This window comes from Globicephala melas, chromosome 14 (genome assembly GCF_963455315.2).
Source record: "Globicephala melas chromosome 14, mGloMel1.2, whole genome shotgun sequence".
In the NCBI taxonomy this organism is placed as follows: Eukaryota; Metazoa; Chordata; class Mammalia; order Artiodactyla; family Delphinidae; genus Globicephala; species Globicephala melas.
Genome location: NC_083327.1, coordinates 68,255,985 through 68,275,897, shown reverse-complemented (window position 1 = coordinate 68,275,897; position 19,913 = coordinate 68,255,985). Strand labels below are relative to the sequence as shown.

The following is a 19,913-nucleotide window of genomic DNA, read 5'->3' as shown; positions in this document are numbered from 1 at the left end:
TTTTGAATAGATTACACTTAGAAAAAACATCATTTGGAATAACGTATGCCCGCAAATTTAAATATTTGACTTGTTTTTAGAAATCTGCAACTTGATAGCTTTATTAAGGTATAATTACATACAATAAACTATACATATGTAAAATGTACAATTTGATGAGTTTTGACATATGTTTATATTTGTGAAACCATCACCACAATCAAGAAAATCGATCAATCTCCAAAAGTTTTCTCAGGACCCTTCTCCTCACTCTTGTTCCTTCCCCTAGGGAAATCCATCTCTTCTTTAAAAAATGTTTAAAATTTTTAAAATTATGATAAAAAACATAACATAAAATTACTATCTTATGGATATAACAAAGATTAGAGCAGAAATTAATGAAATTGAGACTAGAAAAAAATAGAAAAAGTCAATAAAGCTAAGGGTTGCTTTTTTTTTAAAGATCAGTAAAATTCAGAAACGCTTAGTTAAAGAAAAAATATAACTAAAGTCAGAAATGATTTCAACCAATGCTACTGAAATAAAAAGGATTATGAAAGAATAGTATGAACAATTGTATGCCAACAAATTGGGTAACCTAGAAGAAATGGAAAAATTCCTAGAAACACACAACCTGCCAAAACTAAATCACGAAGAAAAGGAAAATCTGAACAGACCAATAACCAGTAAGGAGATTGAATCAGTAAACAAAAACCTCCCAACAGATCTCCCAGCTCTCTGATGTTAGGTCTAGAGCATCAGGAAAGACTAAAGATTGTAAGAAAAAAATAGAAGCCATGTTTCAAAAACCTGTATTACAGGTATTTCATCAGTTTAAGATGAGTCTCAAATAGCTAGCAGTTTGGTTCTCAAAAGATCTCTGAATTGTGTTCCCTTACTAGGGCAAGTGGGTCAGGACTCTGTCATGAGACAGGTGGAAAGGAAAAATCCAGCAACAGTATTTTCTCTAGCAGTAAATGAGATGTGGTGATCAGGGGAAAGTAAGGTATACCAAATGGGCAATGTCAGTCAAGACAACATGGCACAGAATATCTGTATTCTGGCCAGGTCACAGAGACTTGGCATAATAGTATGTGAAAAAAGGGTCTCGAATTTATATGGAAGGGAAAGTAGATGCAAGGAAATGCACAAGTAAAAAATAATTTGAAGAGACAAGCAACAAACACTATAGCCAATAATATATCAAAAAATCTACAAACAATACATTCTGGAGAGGGTGTGGAGAAAAGGGAACCCTCTTGCACTGTTGGTGGGAATGTAAATTGATACAGCCACTATGGAGAACAGTATGGACGTTCCTTAAAAAACTAAAAATAGAACTACCATATGACCCAGCAATCCCACTACTGGGCATATACCCTGAGAAAACCATAATTCAAAAAGAGTCACGTACCAAAATGTTCATTGCAGCTCTGTTTACAATAGCCAGGACATGGAAGCAACCTAAGTGTCCATCAACAGATGAATGGATAAAGAAGATGTGGCACATATATACAATGGGATATTACTCAGCCATAAAAAGAAATGAAATTGAGTTATTTGTAGTGAGGTGGATGGACCTAGAGTGTGTCATACAGAGTGAAGTAAGTCAGAAAGAGAAAAACAAATACCGTATGCTAACACATATATATGGAATCTAAAAAAAAAAAAAAGGTCATGAAGGACCTAGGGGCAAGACTGGAATAAATACGCAGAGCTACTAGAGAATAGACTTGAAGATATGGGGAGGGGGAAGGGTAAACTGGGACAAAATGAGAGAGTGTCATGGACATATATACACTACCAAACGTAAAATAGATAGCTAGTGGGAAGCAGCCGCATGGCACAGGGAGATCAGCTCGGTGCTTTGTGTCCACCTAGAGGTGTGGGATAGGGAGGGTGGGAGGGAGGGAAACCCAAGAGTGAAGAGATATGGGGACATATGTATATGTATAACTGATTCACTTTGTTATAAGGCAGAAACTAACACACCATTGTAAAGCAATTATACTCCAATAAAGATGTTAAAAAAATTTTTTTAAAAAGAGAAGGCATAAAATGGATGATTCTTCTTTGGCCATTGTTTGGTACAGTCTGATTTCCAAATCATGTATATTCTTTATAGTTTCTAATGACAAGGAGATATATACAGAGAGAGATAGATGGATATATCTCTCCTAACAAAGAAAAGCTCAAGACCAGCTGATATTACTGAAGTCTGCCAAACATTTAAAGAAGAATTAACTCTTATTCTTCTCAAACTCTTGCCTAAAGTTGAGCAGGAGGGAACACATCCAAATTCATTCTATGAGGATAGCATTACCCTGATACCAAAGCCAAATAAAGACACTATAAGAAAACTACAGACTAATATCCCTGATGACTATTAATGCAAAAATCCTCAACAAAATGATAGCAAACTAAATTCGACAGCACATTCAAAGGATTATACATCATGACCAAGCCAGATTTATTTCTGGAAGGCAAGTATGTTTCAACATATGAAAATCAATCAATATAATAGACCAAATTCACAGACTGAAGGACAAAAAGCACATAATCATCTCAACTGATGCAGAAAAAGTATTTGACAAGATCTAACACACTTTAATGTAAAAACACTTAACCAAATAGGAACTGAAGGAAATTACCTTCATAATAAACCACCAACATAATAAAGCCAATATACAAAAAGCCTATAGCTAATACCATACTCAATGGTGAAAGACTGAAAACTTTTCCTCTAAGATCAAGAATAAGATAAGGATGCCCACTTTCACCACTTCTATTCAACATAGTATTGTCAGTACTACCCAGTGCAATCAAGCAAGAAAAAGAAGGAATAAAAGCCATCCAAGTTGGAAGAGAAAAAGTAAAATTATCTGTTTGCAGATGACGTGATCTTTTATGTAGAAAACCCTAAAGATTACACATGCGCACACACACAAACCTGTTAGAACTAATAAATTCAGCAAAGTTGCAGGATATAAAATCAACTCACCAAAATCAGTTGCATTTCTATATACTAACAATTACCAATTGGAAAAGGAAATTAAGAAAACAATTGCATTTGCAATAACATCAAAAAGTACTTAGGAATATACTTAAGGAAATGAAATGCAAGTACACTGAAAGCTATAGAACATTGTTGAAAGAAATTTAAAAAGAAACAAATAAATGGAAATACATTTCATGTTTGTGGATTGGAAGACTTAATAATGCTAAAATGTCCATACCACCCAAAGTGATCTACAGATTCAACGCAATCCCTATCAAAATCTCAATGGAGGGCTTCCCGGGTGGCGCAGTGGTTGAGAGTCCGCCTGCCGATGCAGGGGACACGGGTTTGTGCCCCGGGCCAGGAAGATCCCACATGCCGCGGAGCGGCTGGGCCCGTGAGCCATGGCCACCGGGCCTGTGCGTCTGGAGCCTGTGCTCGCAACAGGATAGGCCACAACAGTGAGAGGCCCGTGTACCGCAAAAAAAAAAAAAAAAAAAATCTCAATGGAAGTTTTTGCAGAAATAGAAAAAAATCATCCTAAAATTCATATGGAATCACAAAGGACCCTGAATAGCCAAAATAATTTTGAAAAATAACAAAGTTGGAGGACTCACACTTACTGCCTTAAAAACATATTATGAAATGGTAATCAAAACAGTGTTGATAGGCCAATGAAATAGAACAGGGAGCCTGGAAATAAACCCTTGAGTATGTGCTCAAATGATCTTTGACAAGTGTGACAAGACCACTCAATGGTAAAAGGGCAGTTTCTTCAACAAATAGTGCCAGGAAACCTGGATATTCACATACAAATAATGAAGTTGGGCGCTTATTTGGCTCATAATGGAATAAAGACCTAAACATAAGACTTAAAACTGCAAAACTCCTAGGAGAAAATATAGGGGGAAATTTTTCATGCATTAAATTTGGTAATCAGTTCTTGTATATGAAACCAAAAGCACAGGCAACAAAAGCAAAAAGTAGACAAATGGGACTACATCAAACTTAAAGACATTTTTAATCAAAAGACATGATCAATAGAGTGAAAAGGCAACTTATGGGATGCAAGAAAATATTTGAAAATTTTATATCTAATAAGGTATTAATATCCTGAATATATAAAGAACTCCTACAATTCAACAACAAAAAAATCAGTTAACTCAATTTTAAAAATGGACAAAGGACTTGAATAGATATTTCTGCAAAGACAACTGACCAACAAGTGTATGAAAAAATGCTCAACATCACTAATCATCAAAGAAATGCAAATCAAAACCACAATGAGATAACCTCATATTCATTGAGAAGGCTACTGTGAAATAAAGAAAGAGAGAAAGAAAGACAAAAAGAAAGAAATGAACAAGTGCTGACAGCGATGTGGAGAAGTTGATGCATTGTTGGTGGTATTTTTAAATGGTGCAAGCACCTCGGAAAACAGTTTGGCAGCTCTTCATACTATTTTTGATTGCTACTTTAATTAATTAATTACCTTAAATTAATTACTAATTTAATTACTCATACAATTTTAATTTAAATAGAACTACTATATAATCCAGAAATCTTACTTCTGGATATGTATCCAAAAAAATTGAAAGCATAGTCTAGGAGATGTTTGCACATCCATGTGCATAGCAGCACTATTCACAATAGCCAAAAGGTAGAAGCAACAAAAATGTCCATCAACAGATGAATGGACAAACAAAATGAATATACATACAATGGAATACTATGCCACCTTAAAAAGCAGGGAAATCTTGTCACATGCTACAACATGGATGAATCTTGAGGACATTAGGTTATGTGAAATTATCCAGTCACAAAAGGACAAATGCTGTATGATTTCACTTATATGAGGTATCTAAAGTAGTCAAATTCATAGAGACAGAAAGTAGAACAGTTGTTGCTAAGGGCTGGGGAGAAGGGGCAAAGGGGAGTCATTTAATGGGTATAGATTTTCAGTTCGGCAAGATTAAAAGGTTCTGAAGATGTTTCACAACAATGTAAATATACTTAACACTAATGAACTGTATGCTAAAAAATAGTTAAGATGGTCAATTCATGATTTTTTACTACACACACACACAAATTCTATAAATAAATAAATAAATAAATAAAACTGACATACGAAGTGTTGATAAGAATGTAGAGGAACTGGAACTCTCATACACTGCTAGTGGGAATATCAAATGGTACAACCACGTTGGAAAACACTTTGTCAATTTCATAAAAACTAAGACTATATCTCCTCTTCCACTCTAGGAATTTACCCAAGAGAAATTAAAGCATAAGTCCATACAAAGACTTGTATAAGAATGTTCCTAGTAGCTTTATTTGTAATAGTCAATAGTAACAACCCAAATATATATCAACAGTGAATAAACAAGTTGTGTAAATTCATACAATGACATATTACTCACAAAATAAGTATACTTTGTAGATATCATTTATTGAGTTTTTATTATGTACCAAGAACTGTGTTAAATGCTTTAAACATGAAATCACAACTCTATGAGGTAGAAATAATTAGCCTTATCTTACAGATGATGAAACTGAGTTTGGAAAAGTTGGTAGCACAATATGCCAAAGCCAAAATTTGAACCTAGGTATAGAGTGATGCCAGAGGTGGAATGCATAATCCCTACAGTGTATTTCTTGAGCTCAGCAGGAGCAATACACTGGTAATCTGACAGCAAACCTCTCAGTTGAAGAATTCCTTAGGGAAAAGGAAGCTCTGGATCTCTGGCTATTCACCAGTGTTTTTAACTGACATACAGCACAATGCTGAGAATGTGGACTGTAATGGTTTTTGTTTTTGTTTCTTTTTTAATAAATTTATTTATTTTTGGCTGTGCTGGGTCTTCATTGCTGCACGCGGGCTTTCTCTAGTTGCGACAAGCAGAGGCTACTGTTCGTTGCGGTGTGCAGGCTTCTCATTGCGGTGGCTTCTCTTGTTGTGAAGCACGGGCTCTAGGCACTCAGGATCAGTAGTTGTGGCACACGGGCTTAGTTGCTCTGCCGCATGTGGGCTCTTCCCAGACCAGGGCTCGAACCTGTGTCTCCTGCATTGGCAGGTGGATTCTTAACCACTGAGCCACCAGGGAAGCCCTGTAATGGTTTTAAATGTAAACTCCCTAGGTGTGAATTCCCACAGTTATTATTCGCTAGTTGTGTGAGCTACTTAATCTCTCTGTTCCTTTATCTTTAGGATGGAGATGAGAGTCTACTCCAGTCTCTGTAGTTAGAACAGTTCCTGGCAAGTGGAGTTTTACTTTTTTTACTTCTTAAATTTAACTTTGAATTCTTCCTATCTCTGTTAAGGAGATAAGCCACATTTTTAAAAACTTCATTTAATTTAATGTATCAAAATCTGTTCTGTGCAATGCCCTGAGCTAGGCATTGTTGGGGATCAAAGCTGAGTCAGATGACAGAATCTCTCTCCTCAGGAATTCTGTAGTCTATTAAGCAAAATGCCCTATTGGCCTAGTCAGTATTGTTAACATTTACATGCCCTGTGCTTTGTGATTGATTGGACTTTAAAAATTTGACTTTGCAACATTCTAACCTATTTTGCATTATGACGTACTGTGTATAGGCTATTTCCCATTTAGGGCTTCCTAAATTACCAGCAGCACTTCTTTCTTGATTAGCAATATTTCTTGATATTAATATTGTTACTGAATGCAAGTTTGTGTGCCTGACACACAGTGAGACCAAACAAACTAAAACGTCAGAGTTTGGAGCAGAGAAAGGTTTACTGCCGGGCCAAGCAAGGAAAACAGGTGGTTTGTGCTCAGAAACCCTGAACTCCCCAGTGGTTTGGGGGAAGAATTTTTATTTTTTTATTTTTTAGATATTTACTTATTTATTTATTAGCTGCATTGGATCACAGCTGCAGCACCTGGGATCCTTCATTGTAGCATGCAGGCTCTTCGTTGTGGCATGCGGACTTCTCTCTAGTGGCACGCAGGCTTCTCTCTAGTTGCAGTGTGTGGGCTTCTCTCTAGTTTTGGTGTGCAGGCTTGGTTGCCCTGTGGCACGTGAGATCTTAGTTCCCCAACCAGGGATCAAACCTGCATCCCCTGCATTGGAAGGCGGATTCTTAACCACTGGACCACCAGGGAAGTCCCCTTTGGGAGAGAAGTTTTTAATAAGCAAAATTTGGTGTGAGGGCTAAGAGTGTGTGACTTTCTTCTGATTGGTTGGTGGTGAGGTAACAGGGCTGTGTTCCAGGAATCTTGAGCTCAACCTGCAGTTACTGTCCTCTACCTGGGCAGGGGCTTTAGTTCGTATAGAAGAACTCGAAGATAATACTATGTATATCCCTTGAGGAGGAACCAGGACCCTGCTTTATAGCTGCACTATCGTTTCTTGACAGCTCTTCTTTTGTTTCTGCATTACTTCTCCTCCCTATTTAGTAACTGTTTGAATCTGCTCTTTGGAACTTAGGGAAGGTCTAGGAGGATGAAGCTTTTTTCCTACTGACAAGAAATGAGGGACACGAAAAGGTTTATGCCCAGTTTAACTTACTAAGTTAAACCGATTTTGAAATAAAGGTTTAAGTATTTTAAGCATCGTCAAACATAACTGCTAGATATTGTAATGTTATACACAGAAATCAACACACCCCTTTAGTGAGGAGCAGAAGGAATCACAAGTTATCACAGCTTAAGGCAGACCAACTTTTTGGTGTTATGTAGGTGACCTCTTTTGCTTATGTGAAAACTCAATAACATTGGAGCTGGAGTGACTGTAGGACAACTACATCTATTAGAGATCGAAGCTAGAAATCGGTTCAATTTTGGCACAGTGAAACTTGTCTAAATTGATCATTTGACCCCTCTGCAGTGTTGGCTTTGGGAAAGGACAAATAGGAGAACTACATCAGGTTCTCTAGGTTAGGGATCAGCATTAAAGCTATGAAGTAGAAACGTGTTATGGGTTGTGTTGACCTAAAAAACTTCACAACCTAAAAGTTGAGAATTATGTTTTATTCAGCAGGCATACTGAGGACTTAAGCCTGGCAGGCACCCTCTCAGATAGCTCTAAGGGACTGTTCGGAAGAGGTAAGGGAGGAATCAGGATATATAGGAGTTTTTGCAAAAAGAAAAAAAAAAAGCCCACATAGTTGGAACATCAAAAGATTACTGTTAATTAAAGAAAACACAGACATCTCAAGTTAATGAATTTAGCACTTTTCTATGTATAGGAAGATGCAAGAGTCTGGGCTCATTGAAATCATTCCTTTGATATGCACCTTATCTATCTAGGGCCAGTGTCCAGTTTTCTTTATCCCGAATCCCTCAGTGTGCACTGCAGAGGAGTGGCTGCAGTGGCTGATGCCTTGATGACAAGGCAGGCAGTGACACTTCATCCACAGTTGAACTGTATTCCCTAAAAGTTCATATATGAAGTCTTAACCCATAGTAGCTCAGAATGTGACCTTATTTGGAAATGGGATTTTTACATACATAATTAGTTAAGTTAAGGTGAGGTCAGTAGGATGGGCTCCTAATCCAATGTGACTGGTGTCCTCATAAAAAGGGAGAAAAAAAAAAAAGGGAAATTTGGGCACAGAGATTCACACATGGGAGAACACCATGGAAGAGCAGAGTTATGCTGCCTTAAACCAAGGAACTACCAGAAACCAGGAGGGAGACCCAGAACAATACTTCCCTGCACCTTCAGAAGGAGTATGGTCCTGCTGACACCTTGATCTCAGACTTTTAGCCTCTAGGGCTGTGAGACAATAAATTTCTCTTGTTCACCCTGAGAATGAGAGAAAATACTTGCAAATGAAGCAACTGACAGAGGATTAATCTCCAAAATATACAAGCAGCTCATGCAGCTCAATATCAAAAAAACAAACAACCCAATCCAAAAATGGGCAGAAGACCTAAATAGACATTTCTCCAAAGAAGATATACAGATCGCCAACAAACACATGAAAGGATGCTCAACATCACTAATCATTAGAGAAAGGCAAATCAAAACTACAATGAGGTATCACCTCACACCAGTCAGAACGGCCATCATCAAAAAATCTACAAACAGTAAATGCTGGAGAGGGTGTGGAGAAAAGGGAACCCTCTTGCACTGTTGGTGGGAATGCAAATTGATACAGCCACTATGGAGAACAGTATGGAGGGTCCTTAAGAAACTAAAAATAGAACTCCCATACGACCCAGCAATCCCACTACTGGGCATATACCCTGAGAAAACCATAATTCAAAAAGAGTCATGTACCACAATGTTCATTGCAGCTCTATTTACAATAGCCAGGACATGGAAGCAACCTAAGTGTCCATCAACAGGTGAATGGATAAAGAAGATGTGGCACATATATACAATGGAATATTACTCAGCCATAAAAAGAAATGAAATTGAGTTATTTGTCATGAGGTGGATGGACCATTGAGGTGGATGGAGGCTGGAAAGTCTAAGATCACGGCACCAGCAAATTTGATGTCTGGTTTATAAACAGTTGTCTTTTGGCTGTGTCTTCACAGGGCAGAAGGGGAAGGGAGTTCTCTGGGGTCTTTGTTATAAGGGCACTAATCCCATTCATAAGGGCTCCACCCTCATGACCTAATTAACTCCCAATGACCCCACCTCCAAATACCATCACACTGGGGATTAGGTTTCAACCTATGAATTTGGGGGGACATAAAACATTCAGTCTCTAGGTGTCCATTTATTGCTTTGCATCTTCCAGGCCTGAGAAGAGAATTGGGCTAAATGTACTTTGAAGTAGTGGGACTCTTATCGCAGAAATCAGAGGTATAAATATTCCCACTCTATTAGGTGCCTGTAGATAGATCTCAGCCTCAATCATAAGAGTTCCTTAAAACTGCAATACACAAGTAAAGTCTTTTAAACAGCAGTTATTCCGGGACATTCCAGTCTGAAGCCAAAAATGATCTCCCACCCAAGAAGGGAACTCAAAAGAAAAATATCAGTGACAGTAAGCCACCACAATTAGAAAAAAAAAAAGACAATGCAAAAACAAAACAAAACAAAACCCCACACAAATATACTCAGAGAAATAATCTGTCCATTTAGGAAAATGCTGAAGTCTGTTTGTGGGGAAATATTTAGGATAAAGACAGGGGACTAAAGGAGTAGAAACAGACCAAAATCCTTTAGTGAATCATGGAATCTGTAAACTGGTATCAGATGTTCGCCAGTCATAGAGCCACAGGGAGCCTTAGCAATATTTCAAATTCTTCCAAATAAGGTAACCCCAGCCAAAAGCTATGCTCTTAAAGACAGCGATTTCCTCTTACCTGCTCATCTACTTGGTTTAGAATGAACCAATTGTTTTCAGAACTATAGTGCATTTATACATGTAAGATTAGCAGGATTGTAAAAAAGGTTTCTTTACACACTCACACCACATTTTTACTGAGTCAGACTTTCCAAGGTATCAGTTGGAGAAAAGGATTTATAATCCTATTTATAGCCCAAGAAGAGAAGCTGTCTGTGGTTTCATTTGGTGGTTAGGGAGTAAGGAGGATTTGTTTTCCCATTGTAACATAGCAACTTGATTTCACTGCTGCTCCTCTGTCATATGTACAAAGGGAGATGCCAAATCCTCCAAGAGAGAATATTCCAGAAGGTGCAGAGATGGGCTGTAGTCAGCCTATGAGTTCACAGACATACATACAAAAAGTAACTACTTCAAGCTGAAGGTCTGAATTCCAGAAACTTAGAGAGTGAGTTGTATAGAATTATAGGCTTCTAGCAAAAACTCTTAATAGAATGTTAACTGGAAGAAGTAGCTGTGTGTCAATATATCCATCTTCTCTGCCCCAGGTGGGCTGGGAGTGGGGTGCTGCCTGGGCTGGAGTCTGCTCCCTTGGGCCCATTGTCTCTGCCAAGCGATAAGCAGCCGCCTTCGTCTACCCCAGTGTGCCACACAGTAGCGTTCTCTGTGTGTGACAAGTTGTAAAAAGATTGGGAAACACTGGTATGAATTACACCCACGCTGTAGGCTTTCCAAACGTGTGAATACATTCATGATTTTAAGTGGCACACAGGTATGACATTAAAAACACTGAATTGCTTAGTGAGAAAAAAATTTTCCCATTCAATTTTCTTTCAATCTTTCTAACAGGAGGAAGAGAAATGATCAGTTGGGTGTTACCATTATCTCCAACCAATTAATTTTCCTTTTAACAAACAGAGACCAGATCACAGGCACAGAGCTTTTTTCTTTTGTAGTGATTTAAAGTTTCATTTAAAAATAAACGTATTTAGGGCTTCCCTGGTGGCACAGTGGTTGAGAGTCCACCTGCCGATGCAAGGGACACGGGTTCGTGCCCCAGTCCGGGAAGATCCCACATGCCGCGGAGCGGCTGGGCCCGTGAGCCATGGCCGCTGGGCCTGCGCGTCCAGAGCCTGTGCTCCACAACGGGAGAGGCCGCAACAGTGAGAGACCCGCATACCGCAAAAAAAAAAAAAAAAAAAAATTAAAAAAAAATGTATTTAGACAAAAAAGGAGTTGATGCAAAGAAAACATTGAGCAAAAAATGGTACAAATTGCACCTTCCCATATGGCAAAATTGTGAAGACTATATTCAAATGACTGAAGTTCAGAAAACACCATCTATTGAATTTACTCCACAATATCTCTGATAAGTGATTTAAAATGCTTCTAGACTTAGCAAGCATGTTATCAACTCAATTTATTTAATTTTCAGACACATTAAATTGTTAACACTTGGCATCGAAATTTGTTTCCCAGGTTCTTCCTATCATGAATTCTAATTAAATATTTGAAGATATTTCTCTTTCTTTAGTATCCTCTCCCGTACTTTTAACATCCTTCTGTTCCTGGGACACATACACACCAGGCCATCTTTCCTCAAGCCAAACTCTCTTCGGTTTCTCCCCCTTTGACTTGGTTCCGGTCACACTCACCCCCCTGGCAATTCTTCTCTGGGCTTAGTCTAATTTATCAGTGTCTCTCTCTTTTTTTTTTTCCTGCTGTACGCGGGCCTCTTACTGCTGTGGCCTCTCCCGTTGCGGAGCACAGACTCCGGACGCGCAGGCTCAGCGGCCATGGCTCACAGGCCCACCCGCTCCGCGGCACGTGGTATCCTCCCAGACCGGGGCACGAACCCGTGTCCCTTGCATCGGCAGGCGGACTCCCAACCACTGCGCCACTAGGGAAGGCCTATCAGTATCTCTTTTAAAATGAATTAGTAAGAACTATTTTGGTTGCATATGGCAGAAAACCCAGTTTAACCTATAGCTTAGGCAAAAAGGAGATTTTACTGGCTCACATAATTTAAAACTCCAGAATAAGTTTCATTAAAGACATGGTTTGAAACAGAGGCTCATAGAAGATCCCCAGAATAAGGATTCGCTGCTTCTCTCATCTCCCAGCTCCATTTCTCTAAGAAAAAAATTCTATCAGGCTTTTCCCTCAGGATAGCAAGAAGGTTAAAGAATTCCAGTCTTACCTTCTTACAATCTCACATCTAGTAGAGAAGAGTGGGAATCTTTCAGGAATTCCAGAAAAAGTCTCCTTGCATATTAATAGCTATGAATGTGTCGAATGTTTTCCCTTGAGCTAAGCCCTGTCACCAAAAGAATGCAATATGCTGACTGGTCATGAGTTAGGAATAAAGACATCTTTATTGGAAATGCATGGCCTCAGGTGGGGAAACAGTTGGTCCCCAGAGGGAAAGCAAGCTGTGTTTACTAGAAGAGCTTGTGATGTCCAGATATGAACTCAGTATCCTGGGTGAGGTAAGACCAGAGAATACAGCAGGACTATCACCTCCTTTATAATGAACTTTATATATCAATATAGGAGTGATTGAAAGCATGTTCTCCATTCTGAAACTATACCAGGGGTTGTTATTTTTCCAGTCCTCTCTCTATGTTGGTAACTCATGCATGATGTGAGAAATAGAAAGCATTACATCAACATAAGACAGTGTTCTTTGGTTTCCAGACCTAAGGATATGATTAAGATGAGCTGGTGGGGCTTCCCCGGTGGCGCAGTGGTTGAGAGTCCGCCTGCCGATGCAGGGGACACGGGTTCGTGCCCCGGTCCGGGAGGATCCCACATGCCGCGGAGCGGCTGGGCCCGTGAGCCATGGCCGCTGAGCCTGCGCGTCCGGAGCCTGTACTCCGCAACGGGAGAGGCCACGGCAGTGAGAGGCCCACGTACCGCAAAAAAAAAAAAAAAAAAAAAAAACTGGGATGTGTAAAGTGCAGAGCCCAAGATGTAAGAACAATTGCACGGCACCTCCCAACGCAAACTCATCTGCTCTGTGCTATGTTGTTGGAATCGCGGTATGACCAACCATCTGTCTCTCAGAGTTTTCAAAAGATAACTAAATGTTTACCCTTAGCCCTCTTTGATTCTAAACCAGAAGCTGCTACTAAAAGGACTCCTTGAAACCAGGGAAATCATGCTCATTCTCCATACTCCCTATAGGGCCTGGCATTGCTCTCAGAATACAATAGGAATGCAATGCATGTTTGTAAAGCACAACTAAGATGAGCTGGTGAAAAAAAGAAGGAAGAAGAGGAGGAGGAGGAAGAGGAGAAGAGGGAGAAGGAGAAGAAAAGAAAAAGGGGGTCCTAGTATTGGATACCCTGATAGCAACCGGGTATGGGAACTGATAGCAAGAAAGGAAATAGAAAAAACATACCAAATGGTGACTACTGTTCAAAAAGCAGAGTAGAACTGCCAAAAAGAAAAACAAAGTTACCAGTTTCAAAACTCCATATAAAACTACAGCAATCAAGACAGGGTGGTATTGATATTCAAGAAAAAAAACATATAAATCAATAGAACAGCATTTGTAGCTCAGAAGCATTTATGGTCATTGGATTTTTGAAAAGGGGGCCAAGACAATTCAATGTGACTTGTCTTTTCAACAAGTGATATTAGAATAATTAAATACCCACATGCACAAAGATGAATTTAGATCCTTATCTCATATTATACTCCAGAAAAATTCAAAATAGATCGTAGAGCAAGGTATAAATCATGCTAAATTAGACTTCATCAAAATTAAAACATTTTGTGCTTCAAAGGACACCATCAAGAAAATGAAAAGATAAGTTGTAGAAAAAGAAAAAAATTTACAAATTATATGTCTGATTAATGACTAGTATCTAGAATATATAAAGAATTCTTTCAAATCAATAATAAGAAAACAACTGGATTTTAGAAATAGACAAAAGGCTTGATGCCCATGTCACCAAAGACTATATACAAGTGGCTAATAAGCACATGAAATCATGTCCAACATCACTAGTTATTAGGAAAATGCAAGTTAAAACCATAATGAGATACTGCTTCACACCCACTAGAATAACTACAACCAAAAAATCAGGCAGTACCAAGTGTTGGCAATGATATGAAAAAACTGGAAACTTCATACATGGCTGGCCAGAATTTAAAACGGTGCAACCACTTTAGAAAAGAGTTTGACAGTTTCTTAAAATGTTAAACATAAATTTACCACATAGTGCAGCAATTTCACTTCTAGGTATCTACCCAAGAGGAAGGAAAACATTAAGTCCACATCAAGACTCACATATAAATCTTCACAGCATCATTATCTATAATAGCCAAAAAGTGGAAACCATCCAAACTTCTATCAAGTAGTGAATGGTTAAATAAGATGTGCTATAAACATAATGGAAGACTATTCTGCAATAAAAAAAAGGAACAGTACATGCTACAACATGGATGAACCTCAAAAATATTACGCTAAGTGGAAGAGGCCCGTAACAAAAGATCAAATATTATATGACCCATTGCTATGAAATGTCCAGATAGGCAAATCTATAGACGGAAGTGGATTAGTGGTTGCTGGAGCTGGAGGTATGAATGGGGCTCCAGCAATTGGGCATGAGGGATCAATTCGAGCAGATGGAAATGTTCTAAAGTTGGATCGTGATGGTGGTCGCACAGCTCCATATATTTACTAACAATCATTGAACTGTACACTTAAAATGAGTGAATTTTATATGTAAATTTTATATCAATAGAGCTGTTTTTTTTAAAAAAAGAATACTCACAGTAATGCAGAAACAAACTTTGTAAGTAAAAAAAAAAAATTATGTTTCAACCAGATGGTGGAATTATGAGTTATTTTTATATACTTCTGAATTTTCCAATGAAAAGTGCATTTTTAAATCAGAAGAAAACAATAAAGATAATTTTTAAAAATTATCCTCTGAGAGTCAAAATAAAATCACTACGTGATGGACCAGAGGAGAGTTAGGTAAAGTCACCTTGATAAAGAGACAGAGTGGCTCTCAGGCCTGCAAGGTTTGACAGTAACCTGACTAAAGTTAACAACACATTTAAAGAAAGAAGAATCAATCAGCAGAGAACACTGATCAATAAAGAAAGCAAAGAAAAGGGACAGTCATAGAGGCAAGTATTGCAGGGCCTTACCTGTGCCACGCAGAGAGCCTGAAGGCTGGTCACAGAGCAGGTGTGCACAGCCCCATGGTAGAGATGGATACCGTACATCTCATAGAGCTTTGGGCCATTAGGCACTCTAAATACACTGCCTGCTCACCATAAAACATTTTTCTAAGCTTTTTTTCCCAAGCAGCTTTATGTATAGAGAAATCCTAGTCATATTGTTGTATTAGGAGTTAACACATATTCTGGTTTATATACTTCAGACATCTGATGTTTACACAGTGTGAGTTGGCTTGTCCAAGTTGGATCAACTCTACAGTGGTGGCAAGATGGAAATTATGCATCTGGACAGCTAAGAGAGACTGTGGAATGTGATAAATGCATTAAGGTAAATGTCTCCCTGTGAGACCACTTGGAAGCCAGCCAGTCAGTTCACCTTTCTCAGTGACAACCCAACCTTGACAAGAGCTTCTCATTCAGACTTCAAATATCAAGAAATCCAAGACACCAAGACATATTGAAATGATCGTATGCTCAGCATACTTTTTTTTTCTGGCCACGTGGCGCGACATGCAGGAGCTTTGATCCCTGAAGCATACTTTTTTAAGAAGCCACTTATGGGAAGGATTTTAATTATTTAAATCGTGTACTTACTGACTCTCGATCCATCCAGCCATAGCAATGATAACTCCATCACGTGCTAGTTCAATTCCACCCTAGTCATAAAATGAGTTCTGTTTAAATGGAGAGCTTCCTTCCAGTAACTTCTGGGGATGGTGATGTTGGAAAGTGCCTGTGGTTTTTTACCGTCTTCCTCTGGGGACGATGGAGCTCATTTTTTTGAGCACTAAGCTACAACCTATGGGCACTTTGCAACACTGACCTTTTGTCCCGGTTCATAATATGTACTCTCATTCCCATAAGGGACTTTAAGGCCAAGCCCTTGTATCTCATTCCTGCCTGCCCTCTACCTCCTTCCATACTCACACTCTCATCCTAGTTGGACCCTGATAGTGCCCCTGCCTTGACCTGGATGGACGATTTGATTCTGGCACTCAATGCTCTGAACCGCCATTTCCTGGAAGAGTGGTTCTCAGCGTGGTTGCCGCCATACTACAGTTCAGTTCTGATGTTAAGCACCTATAGTTAGCATGGACTCTGTAGGTTTAAGGGAAGTCCCCAACAAGCCTGCCTTTACTTCAGGCACCAGCTGCAAGTCTGGGGGTCTCCAGGCTACCTGCCCTTCTGATCAACTGGTTGCAAATTTCGGGAGTTTCTACTACCCCTTCAGGTTTGTTAATTTGCTAGAATGACTTAGAGAAGTCAGGAAAGTGCTATACTTATGATTACAGTTTTATTGTAAAGGATACAAATCCTTTGTATCCAAAGACCAGCCAAATGAAGAATACATAGGGGGAGATCTGGGAGGGTCTACATGCCTTCTTGCCATGGAATCAGGACACGTCCCCCTCCCAGCACATCAATGTGTTCACTGACCAGGAAGCTCCCCCAAGCCTCAGTGTCCAGAGTTTAATTGAGGTTTCACTATATAGGCATAATTGATTGAATCACTGGCCACATGACTGAACTCAATCTCCAGCCCTCCTCCCTTCCTGGAGGTTGAAAGCGTGTACTAATATCATTGTGCCTCAAAGACTCAACTCCCTGACCCTATGGTTGGCCTTTTGGGCCTGAGCAGCCCCCATTCTGAGTCATCTCCTGAGTATGAACAGAGGTGTGGGGTCTTCTCTGGCAGTCCAGTGATTAAGACTCCCCATTTCCACTGCAGGGGACATGGGTTCGATCCCTGGTCGGGGAACTAAGATCCCGCATGCCACGCGGTACAGCCAAAAAAATAAATAAATAAATAATAACCAACCGCTTCTTAAAAAACAAAAGCAAACAACAACAAAAAAAAACACAGGTGTGATCCAAGGGCCGACCATGAATAACAAAGACACTCCTGTCACTGGGGGAATTCCAAGAATTTAGAGTGTCCCCTCCAGGAACTAGGGACAGATGCCAGTCAAATTCTTTACTATACAACAGTTGCATATTGCAATTGCCTAATAACCTTTTTGAAAATTGTCCATTCCTGGATCCCACCAAGAGATTCTCATTTAATTGGTCTGGGGTACAACCTGGATATAAGCATTTAAAAAATCTCTGCCAGACGATTCTATCATATGCTACAAGTTGTGCTAATGGCCCTGCTTTATCCCCTTAGTTTGAACTTCTAGGACATGTATGCTCCTCCAAATTAGACTGGAGTTGCTGGTTTGTTTAATGGAGCTCCCAACATGCCACTTGGCTGGGACCAGACCACTTAGGATCTAGCTCAGATCTGGAGTCTCCGTGTTCCACAACTCTAAGTGGCCCCATTCATTTCATAGCCTATGTGAATTGTGCCCTGGATTTATGCAGTGTACACACCACACAGGGTGGCCGTGTCTTGATCTAGTCACCACACATCGAGTTTTCATCAAAATTTGCCAAATGACCAACTTATCAGGTTTATTGATTTTACATATTTATCAGCTTGAATAGGACTATGTTCACATTTCTAACAGCTTTAACTTTTAATTTCAAATGTAAAACTGTCTAAAATAAATCAGAATTTATCTAAAACAAACTTGTATATTAAGAAAAAAGTAAGAGGGCTTCCCTGGTAGCGCAGTGGTTGAGAATCTGCCTGCTAATGCAGGGGACACGGGTTCGAGCCCTGGTCTGGGAGGATCCCACATGCTGCGGAGCGACTAGGCCCGTGAGCCACAACTACTGAGCCTGCGCGTCTGGAGCCTGTGCTCCGCAACAAGAGAGGCCGCGATAGTGAGAGGCCCGCGCACCGCGATGAAGAGCGGCCCCCCCTTGCCACAACTAGAGAAAGCCCTCGCACGGAAACGAAGACGCAACACAGCAAAAATAAATTAATTAATTTAGAAAAAAAGAAAAAAGTAAGAGCTGAAAGATTCCCATATGAAATGCTGACATTTTGCTAAATTGAACATTCTGTAAAAGAAAATAGTGAATTTTGTAAATTCATATAAATTTGACATGTTAGTCTACAGATTAGCTTCTAAAAAACTGACCTTCAATGAATTGGAAGCTGCATATTATTTTCTTGGCTTCTGCTATGACTAGCTTTCATCATCTAAAAAATTTGCTTATATGAAAATGGGTTAAACCCATTTTCCACCAAGATTTCTTTGGGCAGCATGTGATTAAGAGATTACATTTTTAAAGTGTTTAAAATAAAAAGGCAAGAGTAGGGAAAAGGAAAACATGAACCACTTCTGACCCACCACGGTTTTTCCCAAAGGCCTGGCAAGTACTCTTCAGCAATGAACCAAGAAATTTTTGCAGCAGAAATTTATATTTTTTTAAGCAGCACTTGGCAACTGTGTTGGGATAAGAGGTTGTATTTGACATTAAGGCCCTGACACTGGTACATTTCCTGAAGAAAACAGTGATCACCTTTATGCATGGTATCCTTACAAAGCTAGTTCAAGGTACTTATGTGGGCCATTTTTCTGACCATCCATCTAAAGAAAAAATTGTCCAGAAAACTTCTCTTTCTGCCTCAGACTGGAACAGGAAATAATTTTTAATAAACTTCTTTTTCTGCCACCAGGAAGGGAAGGGGATCCGAGTTGGTGATTATGATTGCATTTTAAGTTACCTAAGAAAATGGCTACTGAGAAAAAAAATTGCCTTCTAAAAAATAAACAAAGCAACCAAAGAAAAACTTCCCTAGTCCTAGCTTTGAAAGCTCATCCTGAATTCCAGACCTCTAGTTTTCAGTTTATTTCTGCGTTTTTGATGAATTTACCAGCCCTAACAGCTGACACTGTAGGACTCAGTAAAAATCCTGATAAATATGTAGCTGTGGTTGGTAGTCTTTGAAAAAGAAGTAAAACTTCCCAACTTGTTCCACAAACCTCAATTATCTCAGACTGTTAGAGCATCTGGAACTAGGGAGCCAAAAGTTAAGGGTTCAGAGCAATTGGGTTCCAGAGCTTCATTTGGGTGGGTAAAGGTGCATATTAGTTTCGCTTTTCCACCTTCTGCTCCTTCTCAAGAGAATAAATAATTACAGTGATTTATCTTTGAAATGTGCAGCTTGGAGTTGGATGTGGAGAAGTCACATATGGTGTCAGCACTTCAGCCCGAAGTAAATAAAATGGTGAAATATATTTAGCACACGATAAGTCTAGGCACTGAGAAAGAGAGATAAAAAGAAGAAACATGATTAGAGAACTTTACAAAATACCAAGCTTTTGCAAAAAGAAAATAATTATAAAAAAATACAAACAGTGGGAAAAAAGACAGAAAGTCTTCCAAGTTCCAAATTTCCATCCTAATTCTAGCTCCCAAAAGGCCAGTCAGTTTCTCAGGCTCTCGGCCTGGCTTCTTCTCTTCCAGGTTTCAGCCTCCCTCCCTGTGTTAACTGCCCGATTTTGGGTACAGCGGAGCAGTTGCTCAGATCTCTAATGCCTTTCAAGGCTGATGTGAAGATTCAACCTAGTGGTG

The 19,913-nt window shown here is 39.3% G+C and overlaps 1 pseudogene; it reads left to right on the top strand.

Moving 5' to 3' along the window:
• Positions 1-776: 776 nt before the first annotated feature.
• Positions 777-16,533, top strand: LOC115850373 (single-stranded DNA-binding protein, mitochondrial pseudogene; annotated as a pseudogene).
• The last annotated feature ends 3,380 nt before the right edge of the window (positions 16,534-19,913 follow it).